Source organism: Cyprinus carpio, unplaced genomic scaffold, assembly GCF_018340385.1.
Source record: "Cyprinus carpio isolate SPL01 unplaced genomic scaffold, ASM1834038v1 S000001084, whole genome shotgun sequence".
Lineage (NCBI taxonomy): Eukaryota > Metazoa > Chordata > Actinopteri > Cypriniformes > Cyprinidae > Cyprinus > Cyprinus carpio.
Genome location: NW_024873805.1, coordinates 6,891 through 17,769, shown reverse-complemented (window position 1 = coordinate 17,769; position 10,879 = coordinate 6,891). Strand labels below are relative to the sequence as shown.

Here is a 10,879-nt window from a genome sequence, read left to right as displayed (position 1 = left end):
CATCAAAAAATTAAATGAAGCAACTTCTATGCCAGGGATTTCAGCCTTAATGCCAATCTGTCATATAGCCTAGACTCAAAACTTACTAAGGAATTATTGAAGAGGAGGTGAGACCCCCCCCGGGACTTTTCAGAAATGTCATTAATTTTTACCTGTTTTTCCTTCTAAATTCATCTCGGGTTTGGGGAGTGCAAACTAGGTTAAAAGGGTCTTGTGAGTCCAGCCAAAAAAAAAAAAAAATCCAGGGTTTTAAACTTTGCATTGGAAGGAAACTGTTAATTAAGCTTGAGATTCAAAAATCACATAGGATTTTTTAATTCTCCTCCTCTAAACTTTTTTTTTTTAAATTATAGCCCAAAACAAACAAACAAACAAAAAATGTAAATAAAAAAAGCAAAACACACTCTTCACAATTTGGTATGTGTGTGACAGACGGGTGGCTACGCTGCAGCTGGCGAGGAAACAACAAACGGCTTGCCTACGAGCAGCGTGGAGGAATTCAAAACTTAGACCCAAATCCCTGGAAAAATGTTCAGGAAAAAAACCAAATTTTTAATGACAGCGTTATTCAAAAGTTGAATTCATTTGGCCGAGATATTGACACCTGCAGTATTGTACACCCAGTGATTCACTAAGGGGGACTGTTAGAGAAAAGACTCAGCATACGCTTGCATTAATGAACGGGGTGCAACCCTGCTGTGGAAATATTGATCATATGCACAATGTTTTTTTCCCATGTGTTGGTAATTCACTTTGCGAACAGGGTTGGGCAGTATAAGTACAACACAGGAGCACTTGATGCCATATGCTAGCCAATGCATTCTGCCTGGATGAATGATCTCGTACTTGAGAGTGGCGACACCTCAGTGTGTGGCGTGGGCTCGTTAAACATCCGCATTTACTCGTGCATCTCAGGAAAAACTCTGTTTCATGTAATCCCCGCACTGCTTCCAGAAACAGTGTCCTGAATCCCCGGAATCGAACTGTAGATGGGTGGGTGCAGCTAAGGACAAGGCAGGGAAAAAAACAGTTAAAGTATTTGGAGTCAAAGGTGTGCTTAAAAAAAATCAAAAACATGATACATTTTCCATTATTAATATAATTATAGGCAGTTTTATCCACAGTGCATTCAAAAGTATCAGTTCATGCATTCTCAGGGAATATCACACTGTGTTATTTGCAATGCTAGTGCCATGCTCTCATTACTTGAGCTATAGGAGTGCTCTTTGAACTTTGATATAAAACAGTTGTATGTCAAGTAAACAGAGTATTGTTCAGTGCCCAAAATAAAAATCCCAGTCCAAGAGGACCATTTATGACTACCCATGTCAAGACCATTTAATTTTATAAACCTGGCCCGGACACTTACTCTAGTAATTGATTACACGGGGGGTTTTACGGTTATAGAAGCGAAGCTAGACTGCTTAAATGAGACAAAAACAGTACGTAGCAAAACATTTGTTTCACCAGAGGTACTCCTACAGAAAGCATTCTATAAATTTAGGGTACATTTTGATATTCGTTGATGATAAGTATGTTTTTTTTTCTAACAAATTTCTTTTTTTCTGAAATATCAGTATTTTATCAATTAGAGAGGTACGCATCATAATCACACACATATTTTTTGCACCTTGTTTTTCACTTTGCATGAAATTGCCTTTATGTCCCTTAAATTACAGTTTTTGCAAGTCTTGAGTTCAAAATAATGAATAAACCGTTCAAAAATCTATCCAAATAAATAAAAACTTCTTTACTATAATGTTCGTTCAATGATCAGAAAAAATCATTTTATTTTATCATATTGCACAAAAATTGTCATTCTGTGTTACCAGCCCAACACATCTGTGATGGTTTGGACTATTTTAGGATTTTAATTACAAAAAAACATTTAAAACTGGGAGCGGTAAACTGGTCAAGGACAAATATATTTTGGTTTGGGCAGACGATAGTGCCAGTTGCACTATTGGTGATGGAGCGGAAATCGTAAACTATAGTTACCTGTTGCATATCCATACAGGTTATCCATTAACCTTAGTTGACAAAAGCATCTTCAGAAAAACATAATTTCCATGTGAATATCAAAATGGTGTATTAATGATTAAGCTTAGCGACTAGCAGACATTAGCGTCACTGGACAAAACAATAAATCAAAAACCAATAGTGTTTTATTGAGGAAAAATTGTTTACTGATGTGGAAAATGTCTCACCTTGGCATCATGTATTCCAGAGGAACTCTTCGAAGGTATCTTTGCACCAACAAATAACCGCAGGCAGGTTTGCAGTGTAAACTAGATAACAACCAGCAAGCAAAAATATGGCCCACAGGTTTCATCAGGAAAAGTCCGGTCAAACATCATTGGTGTGTCTTACTTGGAGACTGTGCGGCACGAAGAGGTATGGCGTAGCAGCGGTTGAGGGTTGAGGAATAGGAGGAAACACCTTCACGCGGTTTAGTCCATGAGGCGTCATGCCGGACGGGAATCTTCCACTTATAGAGGGTGAGGAAGAGCGCCGTGAATGTGCAGCTGCACACAAAGATGCCATCACACATGGACCAGTGCAAAGGCCAAATGATGCTCCCGATGGGTGCCGCCGTTGCCCTACTGCCGCTACTAGGATCCAATACTCGTGGAAAAAGAACGGGCTGGTGAAGCTTCGATCAAGTACTGCGAGCGGCGTGGTGATGATGAAGCTGGTGACAGCCATATCGGGCGTGACCCAGCTCCGAAGGTTCGCACACCAACTCCCGTCCAACTGGCCACCCTTTGAATGTCTTTACTCCATATTCCTCCCAGTCCCCAACTATGTACAGGTCAAACTCAAAGTTCATGTCCTCTGCCAGCTTTTTCCAGCAGATCAATATCAGTACCCATAGCAGCACTTGCTGAAATCCGGGGCAAAAAAAGATGGGGGCTGTTGCCTTGAGCCCGTTCGGTGTACAGGTGGTCTCAGGGTTTCCGAGTTATTTGTCCCTGCATCACAGACAGTATTGCCCCAGGGGGACAGTTTTCCCATCCTCATACTACCTCTCGAGTGAATACGAATGGGTGCTCCCCTAGAGTGACACCCGCACACGACTCCCCAGACACGGAGAAGCTGGCCCGCCATCTACGACCCCCCCTGCCCATCTGGCCCTCGGTGCTGCGTTGCCGAGGGGCGATCCCTGCCATAATCCCTGCTCCTCTACATCCAAACTACCGCCTTCCCAGCTGCCTACAGTCACCCACGTGGGCTGACCCAACGGCATCACGGCGCAGACTCCAAATGTGGACCCTCTGAGAGGTGCGTACACGGGAGAAGTTGCGTTGGACGGTGGACAGGGCCCCGTCAACCCTACAAAGGACGGTATTAGAGAGGAACCTGAGGGTGTAAGAATACAAGAGTCAGATGATGATTGGAAAGGAAGCCCTAGAAATGGTCGATAACACTGAAAGCTATGCATTAGCATTTCCTATCATGCCGAATTTTTCTCAGCTGGAGCAGAACCTTCCAGAAGAATTAAACAACCTTTCCTTATGGGTGCCAGAATGTGACCCTTCACAAAGAAATTTGTCAACCAGTAGAGATTTTGGACACCTCACTGCTGTGGCTACGGGTCATGGAAAATGCATTGTTTAAGCATTGAGGTTTAAAAAACAAGTGGATTTAAGCCATGTAGAGAGACTCAAAAGAGAACTCATTTCACTATATGCACGAGCTGTCAGAGAGGCATGCGCACGTAAAAGACGGTGCTGTACAAAGCTGTGAGAGTATTGAAACCAAGTTATTTTTTGGCTCTTTACAGGTCTGAATGGCTAAATAAACACCACTTGTCTGTGTCAAAAACCTCTAACTTTGCAAGTATCCTTGTAAAAAACAGTAATTCAGGTCTTAAGTGAAAGCAAACAGCTGTGAAGGAAAAAAAAAACCTGTATAACAGTATTGGATCCATGCAGCTCCTAAAGGGACAGCAGTCTAATATTCCGTTGTCTGTCATTCAAATGTTAATCAAACCAACAAAAGAGAGAAAATCTCTCAGTGACTTTTGGAATAAATCACTTTTGTAACTTCAATAAAGTAGGAAATATATATTTAATTTTACAAAGTGAAGGAATAGGCAGGTTTTTTATACATTTGATTACTTTATACAATGCGTTTAGCATTTTTTACTTATTTGTTCTATCATTAGTTTTTATCCAAATTGCTTGTAATTAGTTTTCTTATTCTTACTTATCGCTGTGGCTCTTTAATGTGTCGTGACAGAATGCTAGCAACTCAGTTCAAAATGCATGTGAATGATCATTCTCTTCCTCTTTACTAGTTATGGCACAAAATGACCATAAGTGAAACAATCAGAAGGTATCTTGTTTTAAACTGTGGAACAACATCAATAACACACCATTTTTCAGTTCACAGACATTAATCTACTCTCCTATCTGGTTTGTTTGTCAGACAAAAATGGCAGATTCGGCATTATGATTGGTGAGATCACCTGGTCAAGGTCAAACTCCCTGCAAAGGGGTCATTTGAAATTTTTGAAAGGCCATCAGTGAACAAAGACGTTGTATGTCGCAGCTACAGCATATGCAGCATGAGCTAATGGGCCTATGCGAATCAGCCCTGTTAAAATTACTCAAGGGGAACCCAGACAAAAAGAGTATGGTTCAAGTAGGAGTAAGCGTAAACTAGATCGGAACACAGGTTAAGCGAGCTTCATCCTCTCCAGCAGCAAGCCAGACAGTAAAATATGAACTGCGGTGTTGGGGGAAGGCCTGGAGCAGGGATTGCCCTAGCGGGACGACTGACACGGTATGGCATCCGTCACCACCAATTAAATACAAAATGTTGCTTTCACAGAGCAATATATTTGTTTGTGAAACACCCTTCCACACTCTTCAGGTATTACACCTACTCAGTCGGCAGGGCGGCTGCTCTGGGTGCGCAGCTCGGGTACTTAAGGTAAATGCGTTGACATGGAGTTTGAAGATTAATGTCCTGGAGTCATAAATAATAGATATGACATTTGACTAATGCTATGGTGGTTAATGAAAAACTGAGAAGTAAAGCTTAACAGTGTATTGATGGCTCCTTTATTCAGAGTTTTACCTGTCACAGGAAAGTCAAATGCTCCAACTGAGCCAAACAATGATTGACATGTGGTATCTAAGTGACATCAAATACACAGTATGTGTGTTAGAATGACATGTTGTGCTATGTACTTAAAAACCCTCTTTGATTATAGTCTTATGTTATGATCTTTTATATACTGAGAAGAGAGCTGGGCAGGGACTGGTGTGGGGGGGGGGGGTGTAGACTGCTAAAATACTTTTAGAACTGATGATTAAAAAAATGAAAATATCCTGAATAATGATCCTTTTAACACCAATTTCGGATCAGTCCATTTAGACATTCTATTTATTTATGAGTCAACTTTGCAAACTACATGTCAACCTAACTCTCACTAGCGTATTAGTCGAACTGGTAGATTAGGGATAGGGCAATATAATGTGACACCAAACTATTCTTCTAATAATCAAATTGTGTACTGTAGGTGAAGCTACTTTGAAATTGTTTGTGACTTCATTTGAAAGTACTTAATCTTTTCTAAAAAGCTACCATAAAAGGCTTACCTCAGTACAATGAAGATTACCCTTTGTTACTCCATGATATTAATAAACACCACCAAAAAAAAGATCTGAAATGCAGCACAGGACCTCTGTGAAGCAGGGTCTGTGAATTGTTTCTGCAAATCTGAACATATTCAATAAAATCAATCAGACATTTCAGCATTAGAAAGGTTTACTCTGTTGTAAACATTGCATGCCATAAAAAAAAAACTAGCCTGTTACTATGTGTATAAGTGCATATTGACCACTCTGACTATCTAAAAAAATCAAAATATAAGTCTCTTGTAAAATTTCTCTTTGTGTAAAATTTCTTGAAAAGAACATCATTTTGGAATTACAATAGTCATCCACATTATGATTGAACTGTCATATGTGGGCACGATAATGTTGAACTTATAATAATCTCCTCACTCGCTCAATCCCTTAAGGTACGACAAATGCATGCATTTGCAAAATCACTGTTGAAAGAGCAAAGTTTTCCACTTTTATAGTGCTTGACAATGCAGGCAAAGGTCTTGCATTGAGCTGCAGAGCTATGTATCACTCTCCCGCAGCAATGCCCTCGCAATCGTCCGGAATTATGCAGCATGGTGGGGTCCGGTTGGCAGATTTTCAGGCCTTATCCTGTTGTGATGAGAGGCCACAGGCTTCCCAACACAGCCACATTCTACTTCTGTTTGTTGTGAGAGATATAGTGGTGTGTGGCAGAGTGCTGGCATGATCCACACAAAAATGACGGGCCTGCGTGGATAGGTGGGGTGCCAGAGCTTTTGATAAGAGTGATCCCTCTTCCAGGGAACAGGCAAACTGAGGGGGAAGTAATAAATAAAGCTTAAAGCTCTAAAGCATGTCTGCATTCCAGCTGAGTGTCCTGGGCAAACACCAGTAATTTGCCGCAGCATGAGAAAGTGGCCATGCGCCTGTCCTTAAGCATGACACTAGCTGTCTGGGACATCTCATCCAGATGGTAGGATGTTCTACTGATGAGTGTTTAGAATAAAACATCAAAGCAATTTAGTCTCTCAAATGATAAAGTGAATTATGACGGTTTTATACCTATTTAGCCATTATCGACGAATTTCCAAAAAATCTAATTTGTCTATCCAATTATTTATGTATGAAATTCCAATCCATTTGAAAAAGCAGTTCATTTAGGCACACCAAATAGCACATCTTAGAGCCCACACAACAAAACATGAGGATGGAACAATTGTGCATCAAGCACAAGCGTTTGCAGGTACTACCAGGGTAAAATAGTAGCAGTAAAACAAGCAATAGCACTAGCTACCCAGCTAACAGGGAACATTCACTTTTTTCATGTTTTATTTAATTATTTACAAATTATATAAATGTTAGGACAAAACGTTTTTAAAGTAATGTTTATAGAACTTTCTCATAACATAATATTTGATATAGGTTCTCATAACATTGAAAGAAAACGTTCAACAACATTCTCAAAACAACGTCATTTTGATGTTATTTGTATTTGATGAATAATCTAAAGAAACATTTTTAGAATGTTAAACAACATTCACAGAACGTCCTTTTGCTGTTATTTGTATTTGATGAATGCTCTAAGAAACATTTTTAGAACATTAAAATAATGTTCTAAATCATGACAAAATACTGGACCAATTTAAGGTTCTTAAAATATAAAAATAAATGTGTCAAATAATGTGTATATTTTGGCCGTGAAAAAAGGTTAGTAAAATATTCTTTTAAAAAGAAAACTTGTTCTAAACTTTCAGCGCAGTTAGCAATCCATGCTTAGGACAGGAGATCTGTGGCTGGTGCATTGGCTTTAGTGACTTATAATTGGTTAAATGTATTCTAACACTGATGAATATTACCTTGAATGCGAGTGTTACTTTTAGACCCTGCTTAAAGAACGAAGTTTCGGTTGCGCCGATTAGCCTCGCGGGGAGCACGTCGATACAGCTACCGTTGCGTTTCAGGTGTCCTGATTGAGACATTTCCCAATCCCATCCCCCTCTCACTTTTCCACTGTGCTTCCTGTCCTCTCTACACTGTCCTATCAAATTAAAGGCAAAAACGGGAAAAAAAAACAAGAACAACAAAAAAACAAAACACAAGTTTTTGTGGACCTGCACCCAAAACAAAACACCTTTTTAACAGAGAATGCACTGAGTTGACTGATACAGTGAGAGAATATGGATTTACCTGGCAATGTACTGTCCTGATGAGGGCAAACTCATGTTTGTTGGGTTTTGTCAAAACAGTTGACCATATTTTGGATGAGGGCTAGATCAGGCCGTACAACTGTGGCCGCAAGTAAACAGCTCGGTTGACCAGCTGCAGGGCATCACGGATGTAGTAGTCCAGCGGTTTGCAGTCGACCTCTCCGTAGGCAACAGTCCTAAAGGCAGACAAATAGAATGAAGGGCGGTCTGGGCTTAGGGGATGTACCATAATCCAGTGTACTGTGGGCAATGTCAGCCCCCAGGTCATGCGCACTGCGCAGAACGGAAGAGGCACACTCCGGGTCAGCGCCCGAAAAGTAGGACCGAGGCGGGTGGAGAAAGGTCCTGATTAAAGTGCTCAGACAAGAAGTCAGGAATATTAGCCATGTGAGATGTGCTGTGGGAGAGGTTCAGAGCGGCCCGCAGGTGCCAAGGGTGAGGGTCCCCAGTCGGAGAGTGGCTTTGGAGTTTGTCAGGAGATCCAGAAGACCAGCGTCCTCCCAGCCTTGGCAAAGCACCGCCATGCTCTCCTCCCTGCCACTGCGCTGCAGGACGGCTAGAAGCATCTCCACCAGTCCCGACGGGGGAATATGGGTTGTCATCTGCAAGTGGAAGCGATTCTGAAGATAAAGGAGGCAACAGAAAAGATTATCAGACTTTGTGGTCACAATGTGACTTATATCTCACAATTGCAATGTTAGAGCTAACAACTCGTAACTGCATCTTTATTGATCTCACAATTGCTACTCTTTATCTTTATTTCTCATAGTTGTGACTTTAGGTCTTACAATTGTGACTATTATCTGAATTTCTCCTAATGGCATCTTTATTACTTTTAATTGTGACCGTAGATCTCATATTTTTTGACACTTTTTATCTCTATTTCACATAATTGCAGCTTTATTTTCCCATAATTGTGACTTTAGTTCTCACATTGTTACTTTTTAATCTTTATTCTCATAGTTCTGACTTTAGGTCTGACAATTGTGGCTTTATCCGAATTTCTCATAATGGCTTCTTTATTACTTGCAATTCCGACCTTAGATCTCACATTTCTGACTTTTTAATCTTTATTTCACATGATTGCAGCTTTATTTCTCAAATTGTGAACTTTAGCTCACACAGTTGTTACTTTTTATCTTATCTAACTGTGAGCTTAGGTTTGACAATTGTGATTGTTTATCTGAATTTCTCATAAAGTTAATTTTATAACTCGCAACTGCAACCTTTTTTTCTTTATTTCTCAAAAAATGCAACATAATTTTCTCTTCATTTTGACATTAGATATTACAACGCAACTGTTTTCAACTTTATTTATTTTTTTGTAGTTGTGACTTATTGTTTGCAATTATGACTTTACTTTGCTCAACTGTGACTTTTACAGCTGCCAAATGTGACATTGTAGCTCAAATAGTATAAATACATTTAAATGTGTAAGAATACACCAGAGCTTAGAAAGAGCAAATGTGGAGCAATTACATTTTCTTCTGGGTAACCAAAGTCCAAGTTATTCATTAAATGGCAATTTACCCAGAGAATTTAACTCCCCCTTAAGGTCAAAAACAGAATAAGTGCTTTGCTTCCTTTATCAGACTCCACATCCTTTCAGCTTCACTCTTCCTTAAGTTCCCTCCTTCCTCGTCAGTATGCCACTCACATGAAATAACAAGCACATTTTCCGCCATCTTGTATTCTTGGCCACAGTTCTGCATGTCCTTCCACAATATGCTAGTTGCGCTATTGATTTGGTACCATAAAACCAAAAGGCCGTAATAAATTTCCTCTCTCTAGCATGGTCTTGACAGACAGTGCTACACCAGCAGTTTAATGCCATGCAGAAAAAAAAATGCCATAGCCTCTTCAGCGACTACTTATGTACTGTTAAACACAGATCATTGCACACTCTCAGGATGTGCATTTCAGGATTGACTCATCTCGGAATCGACAGTCTGATCAACAATGCCAACGTTTATCCTTGACCTGTCTGACGTGTTAATGCGGCGACTCTCCAGAGGTCCAGACCGCAGTGACAGGAGATACAGACTGCTATGTCTGAGTTTGTGAGTCACAAAATAAACCTCTTTCCAAGTTTTCTCAATACAACCGGAGGAAAATCAAGGGTCTGATTCAATTGATGAGGCAATGCATTTCAACAAGGTTTATTGAACCAAAGATCAGATCCAAGGCCGAGAAGACCTCCATGAAGAGTTCAGAGAGTATACTGGGAATACTGTGAGATGCATGATGAAGACATGCACAGAGAATGAAGCTGTATAGAGCAATAGAGCACTGTGGGGAAAAGGAGTTGGGGTAAGATGTGCCACTGGGAAATCTATGGTGGCCCCTTATTCTAGCAAACTTACAAAATAGCCCTTCACATGATTTCACACTCATCAAAGCGTCTGCAAAGTGTTTTATTATGCCAAGTTACACAGGGAATTATATATCATAATACACTGATTCAATGAAACTACCCACAACCCTCACATGTACCAATGTAGTGCATATAAAGTACATGTACAATTGGCTTTATGATCTGAAGCACAGAAACCACAGCACCTGTCTCTGAATGATTGAGGATACATTCGCTCTAGTGTCTTAATGCAAGTCTGTGCACATGCAGCTGAACTGATGGGACCCAATATCAACTCACTCCAAGTCCCTGCAGCTGTTGTGTATTGTCACTTGGGACTCATCAGCATTATCATCATCAGAAACACACACATATTACAACATCCAGTGGCAGTATGCAAATGCATGCAGACGAGACCACGTACAGTTGTTTAAAGTTTTTTCATCACGGTGAGAATTTGTTTTTGTTTTTGTTTAATTACTTTAATTAAATAGGTTGTGATCCAAATTATTTTTTTAACCATGTGTAAAATTCTGTCATCATTTACTCACCCTTAAGTTGTTCCAAACCTCTATGAGTTTGTTTTTTCTGCTGTTAAACAAAAAAAAAGAAGATATTTTGAAGAATGTGTAGCAGTTTCTGGTTTGCCCTTTGACTTTCAAAGTATTTTTCCATAATATGTAAATCAATGGGGTCCAGCAAAGTGTTGCTGTGTAAAA

The 10,879-nt window shown here is 40.0% G+C and overlaps 1 pseudogene; it reads right to left on the bottom strand.

The window, feature by feature from the left end:
* Positions 1-2,207: 2,207 nt before the first annotated feature.
* Positions 2,208-8,816, bottom strand: LOC122143276 (annotated as a pseudogene).
* Positions 8,817-10,879: the final 2,063 nt, after the last annotated feature.